This window comes from Amphiura filiformis, chromosome 20, assembly GCF_039555335.1.
Source record: "Amphiura filiformis chromosome 20, Afil_fr2py, whole genome shotgun sequence".
NCBI classification, from domain to species: domain Eukaryota; kingdom Metazoa; phylum Echinodermata; class Ophiuroidea; order Amphilepidida; family Amphiuridae; genus Amphiura; species Amphiura filiformis.
This window is the reverse complement of record NC_092647.1, coordinates 14378388-14392946: the sequence shown is the minus strand read 5'-3', so window position 1 is coordinate 14392946 and position 14559 is coordinate 14378388.

The window sequence follows — 14559 nt, the reverse complement described above, 5'->3', positions numbered from 1 at the left end:
TTTCACACAGTGGCGTTAACTAGGCAATGGCCTATTACCTATAACATACACTAAAACACCAAAGTGCGAATATTTCCAAACATCTAAATTAGTTAAAAATGTAGGACATGTTACAAAACTATATTTTCTAGAATTTCAGAGAATACTTTGAATATTGGCCGGTTATTTTTCACACAGTGACGTTAACTAGGCAATGGCCTATACTTCTAACATACACTATTTGTAGAGGTCACGCGTCAATGGTGAGAGCACTGTGTATTGTGTATAGACGAATCCAACGAGCCAAGTCATGGTCAGGATTTGGTCGGCCATATTTGGGTACCCGCATGCTCCAAACAGGTGTTGTGAGTACCCAATTGGGTGGATTAAACCCGCTTAAAATTCGATGTTAGATTCTTTTGTGTTGTAAACTGTCATCATTCTTTTGTCTACGTGTTACACGGGTGATAGAATGCAGTTTATAATACCCTTCAAGGTCGCATCATCCCACATTTTAGGTGGGATAGTTGGGTACCCGTCGCGGCTAATGGCTAATTGAGGAGCAGGAATGCGTGAAATTGGATTAGTCTATAGGAAAACGGACAGTACCTGCAGTATGTGTGACTTCTAACAAAAGGCGGTGGTTCCCGTGGTATTCCTCATTCAAACCAATTCAATACATGACCTCGGAGCTACCTGCATTACTGTGGCGGACTATTTTGAAACAGTCATGGTTGCACATGCAGGTACTACTTTCATACTGCAGTTACTGTCCGTTTTCCTATACACAATACACAGTGCTCTCACCATTGACGCGTGACCTCTACAAATAGCGTACGTTAGAAGTATATTGCATTTGCCTAGTTAACATCACTGTGTGAAAAATAACCGGCCAATATTGAACTATTCTCCAAACTTCTAGCAAATATATTTCTCTAACATGACCTAAAATTACAGCTAGGTTAGATGTTCAGAAGGGGTCTCACTTTTGTAGAATATCAGTGAGGGCAAAGCATAGCTAGCTCATAGCTAGCCAACTACCCGTGTTAATTGAATGGAGATTTGACCGAAAATATTGAGCCATATTGGTAACGGACCGCTCCGTTCTGAAGGATGCCACACAAAAACGGTACAAGCTACATTTAAACTATTCTATGAAATTCTAGAAAATATAGTTTTGTAACATGTCCTAAATTTTTAGCTAATTTAGGTGTTTGGAGAGGGTCGCACTTTTGTGTTTTAGGAAGGATATGTAAACGACAGATAACACCAAAAATATGAAGAAATTATTTCCAAACCGTGTTAAGTCAACAATCATTATGTTGCTCATTTTCAAGAATGCTGGTTAACAAAAAGCAGGCCATTGTCTCATTTCGTAAACAAAGGTCCACATACCATTGTTTCCTTCCGTTTCCTTTATAATCGGTTACCCAACTGAAGCTATAATACCAGCTTTATTGCGATATCGCACATGTAAAACAGACACATGTGCACAACCAGAGAAGATCCGATTTAATCAGTTGAGCTGTTTCAATGAGTGTTATCTTGGTTTAATAGCTTTTAATGGGGTTTAAGTCCTGCAAAGGTCGAGATGAATTCTACTGTAGACATGACTGCATCATGTTGAAAGTCCTAAACAAGGTATAGCAGTCGCTGATAGGATATGCAGCTTATAGAACACGGATAACCTCTATGGTGTTACTATGTGAAGTATCCCCTTTTTCTGCCCCATTTTTTTTTTATGGAAAATAACTCGTTATAAATAATACAGGACATTGTATCACTCATAGCAATTAAGAAAATGCCTCGTTTACGATTTTGGTAACGAGCTCCCCTTATCCTCAGTACGCCGCCAATAATAATCACGTATCGTCCATCACTAAAATCCAAATCTTACACGTATAAGAAGTCGTGGATGTTACAAATCACAAAACGTCTTTACATATTATTAGTTGAAGTTTGCTACGCATGAGATGATTCGCTCTTTGTGATTTCTTACTCTGTGATTCGTCAATTTAAAAATCTCGCTTCATTCTTACACGTATAAGATGCAATCTTACGCGTATAAGATGCAACCTTACACGTGTAAGATGCAATCTTACACGTTTATCTTACGCGTTTTTTGGACCACTTGGCCATTTGGGCGTGTTATTTTTGCCAACCCAATAAACTACGAAAGTATTGATTGCCTGTCGGGCGGGCTGATATGGCATCTTACAGATCACATGAAACAAATGAATTAAATAAGTTTCTACGTGTCGATTACTTTGTTGCTTCCTAGCTTACGATTCACCAATGTTATAATGGTAAACACATCGCTATAAAACTAATGGAAAATCTCAAATTTGTGCTTGTATAAAATTGTTGAAGCATTTTTGAGTAAAAGTTGATAACTTTCAAGATTTTGGCTTGATGAACTAATGGATCCTTTGAAAATATTTTTTTTTTTTGTTCTGGTATTGACAGGTTCAAAAAATTAATGCATGGGTCGGAATTGTGAAAACACTTTTGTAGCGCTGAGAAACATAAACACGAAATATGCACATGAAAACCTATATCTAGGGCCCAGTACAACTCTACCTCTCCATTTGTGACCATTTTGTCCATTAGGTCGATTCACAAAATGAAGCGCCTCCAGCGGTTGCCTGGGAGAGGCCAAAATACATAGTGCATCATGGGGAAAAGTCGACATCCAAAGCCCTAGTAATACAAATACAACACAGAAACATATTTGAACGTGAATACAATGATATTATAATGCACTTTAAAACAACAATTTATTATAGTAGATTCGATTTCTATCCATTGAATACACGGAATCCTTCGTGGATCTGTTTTAATATTTATTATTATCACACTCGCATGAAAATTCAATGGTGGCTAGAACCTGTTTATATATTCCGCAAGAAGACCGTAAATCCACTTGGCCCCTCAACATGTATACACTAAAGTTGCGTATAGTTTAGTATAGTTTGGTAATGTTTTATACATGTTCAGGGGCCAAAACAAATCTTTCACACCCTTTCATGATGTTTTCACCCTGGAACATGTATTATAGATTATAAACCCCTAAGAAACTATACGTAACTTTAGTGTATACATGTTGAGGGGCCAAGTGGACTTACGGTCTTCTTGCGCTCAGGTCTTCAAGTTCTATTGATTATTGCCAACTAATATAGTTAACCGTATTAAATGTCGCGTTTTACAGGTACTTAAAACAAACAAACTTATTTTCAACATACTAGTTTTGCAGACAAAATCTTAATAAAACTCTTGCAACTAAGTCGTTTTTCGTAGAGACGTTTTATTAAACTGAATTGGTAAATTTTAAATAACATTCTAAGTCGCTCTCAGCAGACCAATCTGTGCGAAGCTGAATTTAGACTCAGTCACTCAGCAACAAGCTTTGTTTTTTAACCAATAAGGCAGAGCGTGTTTTTGTTAAATTAATAAAATCGCTCCTCCTCATTGGTCAAAATCAAATCGCTCTCCGCTCTGCGACTGAGTGTAATCTCGGCTTTAGCAGCGTTTAGTTTTAAAATCACATCACATGACCCATTTAACATTAATGGATATTTTGAACAAGAAATTTAAAGAATTTATCTTTGCTAGCGTGATAATGGTAACAATTAGACTATACAGCCTGTCTCAAAAGAAATTGTTCAAGTGAAAAGCGCCCTCTTTGGCCATTAGAAAATACCGTTATGACATAATGCTTACATCAACGTCAAGGGCGTAGTCTTAGCTGTCAAATGCCGTTTGTTCTGTTCAATTTGCTTGTTTTAATCTCGAGATATGTTTAGTTAAAGACGAAAGGGTAAAATCGCAATTGTGCCACTTTTACTGGGGAAGAGGGCTTTACATGTAACAGTGAGAGCATCAAGTTTATCAAGAGTTCCTTCGTGAAATCAAAAGAATGCATCAATTACACACTGTTTTACTGTTTTATCATGATGCAGGAATGATGATTCCCTTTTTCCACTTAAAAGAGATTAAAAGATAAATAAATATTTCACATTCTGTTGTAAAAATTAAATACATGTGCATGTCAATGATTTTATCATGGTAAATGCTGTTCTCTTAGTCACTTAAGGGCTGGGGTATGAACGTTTGGACAGTATTTATTTTGGGACATTAGAGCACATCAGACATATCGAATTGCATTCTGAATACGAAGAATGTCCTTCTGATATCAAATAATTTTGATTTTTGAAATTCGCAATTTAATACACATTTTATGGCAAATCATTAAAATTGATATTTTTGATATTTAACAGTACTCGAAGTAAACTTTACAAATCTGATGATTTATACTTAAATTGTATGTAGGTGGGATGAAAAGCCGACGATCAATTGAAAATTTTGACCTTTCGTATTGGAGATATGGATTTTTTCCCAAAACACCACAAAAAAAATAGGTCTTTTGGGAAAAAAATCCATATTTTCAATATGAAAGGTCAAAATTTTCAATTGACCGTCGGCTTTTCCTCCCAGCTACATACACTTTAAGAATATATCATTAGATTTATATAATTTACTTCGAGGACTGTTATATATCAAAAATTTGAAAAATATTAAATTTGTATAATTTGTCATAAAATTTGTATTATATTAAAAATGAAAATTATTTGATATCAGAAAGACATTCTTCGTATTCAGAATGCAATTCGATAGGTCTGAGGTGCTCTCATGTCCCTCAAAAAATACTGTCGAAACGCAATAAACGCTCATTCTAGATCCCTTAAGACATGTTAAAAGACAAACAAATATTGCGCACTTATACATGTTATATGTTAAGGAGGCACACAGGATCACTAATTATCCATTATTATTCACCTCATAACTCGAAAACTATTTATGTAAAGTATATAAAAGTATACATTTTTTGAACGGAAATGAGCTCATCAATCCATTTAAAATGTCAGTTTTGGGTCAAAAGTACAATTTTCGAGAAAATCCCAAAAACGGCTTTTTTGACCAACAATTTTTGGTCCGCCATAAAAAATTATTTGAAAATCAAAACTGTAAAACATGAATTTTATTAATTAAGACAAATAAATCTAGAAAGTGTTTTTTTATTTTTTCGAAATTTTGCTTAGTTTTTAAAATATAGGCAAAAAATCAGTAAAAACCTGTGACCCGTGTTCAAATTTTTGAATCATGGGTGATAAAAAAAGTTCTAGGCCCTAATAAAAAAAAATGAAAAAACACTATCTAGATTTTGGCCATATCTAAACGTTTGACTTAAAAACTTACCTCAGTGATGCTTCATTTAGACGCTATGGCGGACCAAAAATGGTTAAAAGTGGTCAAAAGTGAACTTGCCGAAAATCGCGATTTAGAAAAATACAGCGGATTTTAGGTCCATTTTTGAAGATTATTCCATAAATATATAATCCGGTGACTTGTGACGTTTGGTCAAGTTAGAAAATGAGAAGGGGCGTCCAACTGCAGCAGATTGGCATTTTTTTGGTGATTTAGAAGGTAAAATATACAATTTTACTAAATTATCCGTGCACATTCGGCAGATATTTATCCACATGGTGTAATCATTTTATTTACTGCAGTCTTGTTTCCATGGTGCAGCAGAGCTTCCGGCAAGGCTGTGGCGCGCCGCGGCGTCGCGTCAGCGTTTGAGGAGCGACAGGGCGCGCGGACAGACAGACAGGTTACGCGAATAAGTTGCACAGTGCATGGTAGTGTTGCCGCGAACGAAACCATGATTATTTAAGCACAATTTTGTCCTGTTCCGTACAAAAAAGATCATGCTCTGTATTAAAATTTGCGGACATCAGAACATTAAAAGTAGCATAGAATAACTGACAAGCAATTATTTTAGCAGATAATCAGGAAGTTTTATGAAATGAAGAATAAATTGAGACATAGGCCTATTATAATTGTGATTTCTGTTTTGTCCTAATTTTCTTAATTTTGCTTTAAAAATGCAATGTTTTTAATTTATCGTTTTTGGTTATTTTCTTTCCTTTTTTTTTTTTTTTTTTTTGGTGTTGACAAATATTGCATTTTATGTTCATTGTCCTTTTCTGAACCGCAAACATGATGTTGTTACTACTCGTTGCTTTTTCTTTTTAGTTAGTGCTTGAGAGGCACCACAACGGCCCGTCCGCGCCAATGAGATTTTAACGCCCGTTATAGCTAGGCCTACACCACAGGAATCCCAAGTAAAATTTGAAAAGATTCTGATGTGTCGCATTACTCAATATTCCGTTTTTGTTATTGTAATTGTTTGTAGTTATCATATTTTATTTTTAACTTTTTACGGAATGTCAAACACGTACAAAGGTCATAGGCCTATTAGGCCTAAAGCTACAATAAAGTTGTAAAATATTTTGTACCGCATAAAAAGTGAATAAAATACAACAACAAAAATTTAAAAAAAGTGTGTCTGTTGTTGTTTTCAATCAAATAAACGTGTAAAAATTGGGGTAAAAGTTGTAATATGTCTTGAATAAACTTCTTGTAAAACGGACAAAAAGTAGGCCTATATATTATGTTAAACGGGCAAAACAACGGAGAGGTCACAAGAAAACTGAAAAACACGGAAATTGACATAGCCTAACAAAACCGAATTTCAAAAGTAGAAAACGGAACACTTGTGGCTTTAAATTAGATTGTGGTTTATGCAGCGCAGTAGGCCTACCGTATAGGCATCATGCTGTAAAGAGCGTTTTAAAACACTGCATGAAAACATTCACGAAAAATGCTTTAAAGCAGTTTACCCTTTAAAGTATGCAGAAAACATTATAAACGTGAAAGTTGAAAACCAGGCAAACATTGCAAATAAAAAGGCATTCGGCCAAAACATTCACAAAAAGTGTTGTAAAACCAAAAGCTTTTATCGCAATCATAATCAATCAGGAGAGAGAACGTTTGAAAACGAATCTTAAATCCGTGTTTTAATAACACTTTGAAACATTATTCAGGGCCTTAGGTATCTAATATAGGCCTACCGGTAGTAACTGCTTGCCTATTTTTATGGTCTTCAAAATTAAGACGAGACTGAACGACCGCAGAGGCCCCCGAACCAAGGCTGGGACTGCATAAATACCCGCATAAATATAAGCTAATATAATAGGCCTATATTCTTGTCCAACTACACCAACTTGGTAAATCAAATAATAACAATGAAATGAATGATGAATGAATGAATGAATGAATGAATGAATGAATGAATGAAATAAAACAAATTTTTAAACATAAAACAATAAGCCTAATGATGTACGGGCTAAGTCTAGCCTACTACTAGCAAAATATTTAGGGCCTACGTTTTCTATCGTATCTACCAGATTGCGTCATCATTACAGGGCTTCTTACGGGTAACTACTTCTTACAGATAAATTTCATCTTTTCAAGTTCAGAATGAAACTTGAAAAACAAAATAAAAACAAACAAAAAATTCACTAAATTATGTTCATATAAAAAACCTATAATTTATACCACTATATCAGCACTTTTTTTGGCGAAATTTATCGAGTAGGCCTACTGATTCTAGGATGGGGACGGTGGTGGTCTGTCGGCCCGCAGTTTCGCAATGCAATGGTGCAAGCTTTACCTACCTTGGAAGAGATCAATACGATAAAATACGGTAGTTATCGCGATTGGCGACTCCAGCGTCTCAATCAGCAATCACCTCGCCCATCCAGTTTATCATGTGTGCGTGTCTTTGCTAGCTGTACGCCGCAGTACGCGTTTCGAGAACGCGATATATTGCGGGAAAACAATGATTTATTTGCTTTTTGCATTTTGACGAATTTTTAATGAAAAAGGGTCTTTAAAATAGCTTTTCTTATGGTTCAAATTTTAAGATTTCTTTAAAATCTATTAATGACAAGATAAAATACGGTTTGAAGATGACATTAATGATGAAAACTCAATTTTGGCCATGTAACACTTCAGTGATCCTGTGTGCATCCTTAATGAACGCGTATTACTTGTTGGGAGAGATATTAGACAAAATAATGCACGCGTGCTCATGTTGATGCGTCTAATGCATGCGCCCCGAAAGGAGGAGTGCATTAGACGGATCAGCATCAGCAATCATTGATTTACATGTACAGCTCTCTTCCCTAGTAAAAGTGGCACAATTGTGATTTTACCCTTATGTTGTTAAATAAACATATCTCGAAATTGGAACAAGCAAATTGAACAGAACAAACAGAATTTGAGAGCTAAGACTGCGCCTGTGACGTTGATGTAAGCATTATGTCACAACGGTATTCTCTAATTGCCATAGAGGGCGCTTTTTACTTGCACAATTTTTTTTTAGACAGGCTGTAGACACAAGATATAATTTTTAGAGTATTATGTGCTTTGACCTTAAACCAATTTAAGATATTATTAATACGCTGTCGAAGTTACGTAATAATCGGATTAACTACCATAGCAATAGATGAATACAATTTTTGAATAGATCGCCCTGCACTACAGGCAGGTTGCACTGATCACCTGTGTATGTCTGCAATCATAGATTGAATACAATACCGCTCTTTCCGAAGATACTAATCTTACAGGTGCGAGTGATTAGCATAATGATAATAATAACACTAATAAAAATAATGATAATAACACTAATAATAGTAATGCAATCATAATGCGCCATCTATCTAGAGTAACAACCTATTCCGAGGCGCAAACATTGAACAATTAAAAATTAATACAGAATTATTTATAAAAACAGTCGCATATTTGTAGAAGTCAATTGTCATAAGCAATCTTAAACAGATGAGTTTTAAAGTCTTTTTGAAAACATCGAGTGAATCACAAAGTGTAGGTGCACAAGCCTAGAAAGTCCGGTCGCCAAATGAAGAAGAAGTCCGAGGAACTGAAAGAAGACGCTTATCCGATGATCTATGGTTACGTGTTGGAATATATAAATTGATAAGTTCACTGATATAAGAAGGTGCCATGTCATGGAGTGCTTTCCAGGTGAGAAGAAGGAGTTTGAAATGAATGCGATACCGAATTGGTAACCAATGCAGACGTTGTAAGACGGGTGAAATATGATCAACTTTTCTAGTCCTTGTGAGCATGCGTGCAGCAGCATTTTGAGCCTGTTAAAGTTTATTGAGTTGTTCAGTGATTCCTAGCTTACGATTCACAAATGTTATTGTTATGGACACTGATTGTATAACACATCACTATTAGAAAACACAAACCAGTACTCCAATGAAATCAAACCACGGAATGTATTCAAAGTAAAGTTTTTTTTGTATGTCATATTACGTCGCAGCAATGATCAGACCTCGTATATCACTCTCGGTGAAATTGAGATTTTGTACTGATTTTGTAGCTAGTAATCCAGGCTTTATACTGGCAAAATATTGTTTGTCTATCTGCAACAATAAACCCACAGTAACCTGATTTTTAAAATTGAAATGACAAAACCTCGTCTCTAATATAAAGGATAAGATAAGATATAGTACGAAGTTACGAGGTTTTGTCAATACACATTTCGACCAAATATCGAAAGGAATGTTCAGAATGTTATTATACATATTGTGCGAAAATCTTGTATCTCCAAACATCAAAATTTGAAACTCCATTTTCGTGTCTTTCTTTGTGTTTTGGAGTTATTTTAGTGATGACGGTAGCAAAGCGCATACATAACATCGTATTTTGACAAAAGAAAGCAGTCATTGGTGTTACAATTTCAAGACAGTAATTGAAGACCTGAGCACAAGAAGACCGTAAGTCCACTTGGCCCCTCAACATGTATACACTAAAGTTACGTATAGTTTCTTAGGGTTTTATAATGTTTAATACATGTTCCAGGGTGAAAACATCATGAAAGGTTGTGAAAGATTTGTTTTGGCCCCTGAACATGTATAAAACATTACCAAACTATACGAAACTATACGCAACTTTAGCGTATACATGTTGAGGGGCCAAGTGGACTTACGGTCTTCTTGCGCTCAGGTCTTCAATTGTATTTTGTTTGCCCTCCTGAACACTTCACTTTTTTGAGATACGAGGTCTTGTCATTGTCATAGCGACGCAAGATAATCAAACAATCCAAACAATAGCGTATGTTATTGTAATGGCGGCAAACATTTGAATGACTCTTCCTTCTGCAATTAGAGTTGATGCAATACGCAAAGTCCAGGGACACAAGCAGCAAAGCTGACTAAATAAGTCGCAGGAGGCCCATGAATTCGCAGAGCGTTCAGAGAGGCGTAATAAATGGCACATACGAACCATGTAAAGATGAAGTCCGATTACTCTTCTTTTAGCAACAAGTTGAGGATATCGTAGAGGTTACCCGCGGTTGAACCGCATTCCATTGTTTAGAACAATAAAAACCGGCTCCAACAGGAGCCGGTTTCATTTTGTTTACAACTGGTTTTGGTTACAGTTTGCTTTAGATTTTCATTAAAAGAGAAGTGAATCGTTGACAAGTTGACAGTATGACCGTTGTAATCGTATTGTATTCTTCATGGCCGTGGTAAGAGTCGTTTGTCATCGTAAACATGGTAAATGTTGTATTAATCTAATTATGTGTTCAAATAAAATGTCTGCTTGTGAATGGAAAAATTGCCTTCCCGGTGCCGTGGCTTCAGGAAAACGAGTGCTTTACAATTGAATCGAATAATTAGAAATTGAGCTTGTAGATTTACTTTACTTTAATCGCTTTATTAATATATGTACAAGATTAACGATCTTGTAATTTAACATGAACGGCCATAGTAAGTCTTATCTACCAAATTCAGGATATTGTCATCGTCGACTTCCATCTTTTCGTTTCCAAATTATTAGCCATTGGCTGTCAAATTGGTGTTCTTGCAGATGGCATAAAACAACTGAATTAAAGCGTTTCTACGTGTCTATTTACTTGGTTGCTTAAAAGTTTACGATTCATCAATGTTATTGTTACGGGCACTGATTGTAAACACATCACTATTTGTACGTGCGATTCGCTTTCTTCTGACGCATTTGTTCAGTAGACGTTTGGCTGTTTTCCTGAATGCAGCACTCATTCCAATCAGGATTACCGCATCACACCAGCTCCCAGAATACACAAACCAGGCTGCAATGAAATCTAACCACGGGATTGTATTCAAAGTAAAGTTTTTGTATGTGATGACAGCAAAATACGGTATCCAAACAATAGCGTATGTTATAGTAATGGCGGCAAACATTCGAATGACTCTCCCTTCTGCATGTAGAGCTGATTTTGTGCTGCAATGCTCCCGGCTTGGTACGTATCGTTCTTGGATCTCACAGATTTGTCGACGTATTATTCGGTACAAATGGATGTATATCAAGATGATTGTTACCAAAGGCAGGAATACAATACAAACGCCACTAAAAATTGTATGATATAACACGACGTCAGAATTTGGATGAAGTCCAGAGACACAAGCCGCGGCGCTGACTAAATAAACCTCAGCAGGCCCAGCAATTAGCGAAGAGTAAACGCGGGCAACAAACACGGCAAATATGAACCAGGTAAATATAATTAGTCCAATTACTCTTCTTTTAGTAATAAGTTGAGGATATCGTAGAGGTTTCATGATCGCAACGTATTTATCTACAGTGAGATATATCAGTGATATGATGGACATTAATGGAAATAAATGTGTAAAGAAGCTCACCCAGGCACCCAAATTGTCCGAATAGATCCAATGCGCATTTGCTGCTGGAGCGATGTAAATAAAAGTAGCAATACCGGTGCCGAAGTCGGCGATGGTCAAAGACATGAGGAAATACCTGTTGTTCTGAGGAATACTGGTTACATGAGGTAACACCACAAGACAGACGAAGTTGCAAACGACAGATAAGATTGCAGTTACAGAAGCAAAAGAAGCGCGTAGTGCCAATTGTATCGGACTGTAATCTTCGGCACCGTGATAAGAATCGTTTGCCATCGTAATGGTAAATGTCGCATCAATTTACTCTGTGCTAAAATGAAATGTCTGCTTGTAACTTTAAAATGCCTTCCCGGTGCCGTGGCTTCAGGAAAACGAGTGCTTAGTTATGAGTCGAATAAATTGTCGAAAGTTTTGCTTGTGATTTTAAATCGCTGTATATACTATTAATCGACTGTACAAGATTAAGGTTAGCAACTATTTTAAATTGTTGCAATTTGGTAGTTCACGGCATCGTTTTTACGTCGCGTTTACTAGTATTTGAAACAAGCAACTGTATATTCTCAACATACGGTACTAGTTTTGCAGACAATCTACATGTAGATAACACTCTTGCAACTATAATCGTTCTTCGCAGAGACGTTTTGTTAAACTGAATTTGCAAATTTTCAATAACATACCAAGTCGCTCTCAGCAGACAAATCTGTGTGAAGCTGAATTTACACTCAAAAATGCTCAATCGCGCGTTTGTTTTTTTAGCCAATAAGTTGGATCGCATGGGAAAAGCGCTCTACCTCATTGGTCAAAAACAAATCACCTGTCGCTCCGCGACTGAGTGTAAACTCGACTTTATAAGATTTTAGTTTTATTCACATAACATGATGCTCCACTTGCATGACGCGGTATAACGTTAATGGGTATTTTGAACAAGAAATTGAAAGAAATTTATCTGGGCTAGCGTGTTAATGGTACAAATTAGACAATAGACACGAGATAGAAGGTTTTTGGAATATTATGTGCTTGAACTGAACCTAATTTCTGATATTATTATGGTGGCACGCAGGATCACACAAAGTTGGAAATTTTAGACATTGCTTTGTATTGTATCTTTTAAAGTAATGATGATAAGTACCTAAAAGTATACATTTTCAGAAAGGAAATAATCCAAGGAATCCAACTTAAAAAGCGCCAAATTTGATTTTACATGCCATTTTTTTCGTTCACCATAACCACTTACTTTAAGCTTTTACATCGATGAAAATTGCACTTTTTAAAGTAAAGCATATATTATTATAGTGGGAATTCCAATTGAATGAACGCAGCTTTCAATAGCGTGACGAATTTTTGCGTACACTGCGCGATGTACGCCATCGTGTGCGACTGTGCGTGAGTAACGCGGAAGTGAATCCAACCATGCCAACGCACTCGTGATTGGATAGCATTGTATCCAAGGTCGTGCGTTCGCGTTGTAGTTTGAAATACGCAATATACGATCGCGGTTGGATCGAGTGCAGCTGTTAAAACCTGCGTTCATACATACTCACGATATAACGACGTTTCTGATTGGATTTGCGCCCTTTTTGCTGGTCATAAATACCGTTTATGACCAGTACGCAGGGCATAAACAAGCTGCGTCGGAACCCAATTAACACGATCCACGATTTGCCAGTGTTGCGTACACGCGCATGTCACCGCGCCCATCTCACGCGCAGCGCAAAAGATGACGCGTATCACGCGTTGACTCCCGGCCGTTGACCTCATGAGCCGAGCTGCTTCCTGCAAGTAGGCCTACTCATTTCTTCCAATTTATGAAGGAAAACGGTATGGAAATGTTATTTAAACTTGTAAACCCTTATTATTTTCATCTGTATTGAATTGCTAAGAATGTTGGGTATGTAATATGTATGAACGGGGTTCATTCATAGGATTGCGGGCATGATCGCTGTTTATGCCCTCGGCTCACGCCTCGGGCATAAACAGCGATCATGCCCTCAATCCTATGAATGAACCCCCAATTCATTCAATTGGAATTCTTACTATAGATTTATACCATTTACTTCGTTAAATTTCAAAAATATCAATTTTCATTAATTTGCCATAAAATGTCCATTATATTGCGAATTTCAAAAAATCTAAATTATTTGATATCAGAACACTGAATGACATTCCTCGTATTCAAATGCAATTCGATATGTCGGATGTGCTTTCAGGCCCCACAAAAATACGTGAAAACGTCGCTATCCGAGACCTTAATATTTAGACATACATGCATCACAAGTGATAATGTTCATTCCATACTATTACTAAGCTGACATTTTGTAGTACGTTAGTTTCACAACGACATAACAATGTCTATTTTAACAGGGGCAGGTTAGATACAAATAGGAGAGATCAGATAATGGAAAATATTATTCATCATTTCACATAATCCGAATTTGTACTCTCAAAACATGCGTTAATGGATTCCAACGATGGAAGTACTGAAGGAGCACCGGGGTTTTCCACTTCTTCTTTTTTTATTTTGGAAAAGAACTGTTAGAGCTAATGGCATTTGATTTCCTATGTCTCTCCTTTACTCCAATGTTAATAAGGAATTAATTGACAATTGGCGAAATTCCCTTGGACAAGGAACTTACTACTAATTGTCTCGTTGTAACCCGTACAAAACTCGGGGAGCTGATCCTGGTTGCGATGGTTATTTGTGGAATGTCTAGTGTGTGCGCTCTTGAAGCAGCAAAGTCCTGTATTGTTGTTAAATGGTTTATGGAATGATGTGGGGTCGTAGTGGTCAGCGACAAACTGTAAAGTGTGCTGAGGCTTGTGGATCAACGTCTAGGCGTTGTACCTTTACGTAGCGCACTATAAATCACTGCGCTTTTTTCCCTCCTCTTTCTTTCCGATTCTACAGCTCTTTCAAATAGATATATTTATAGGTTAATGAACGCGTATTACTTATTGCTCGAGAAAGTAGACA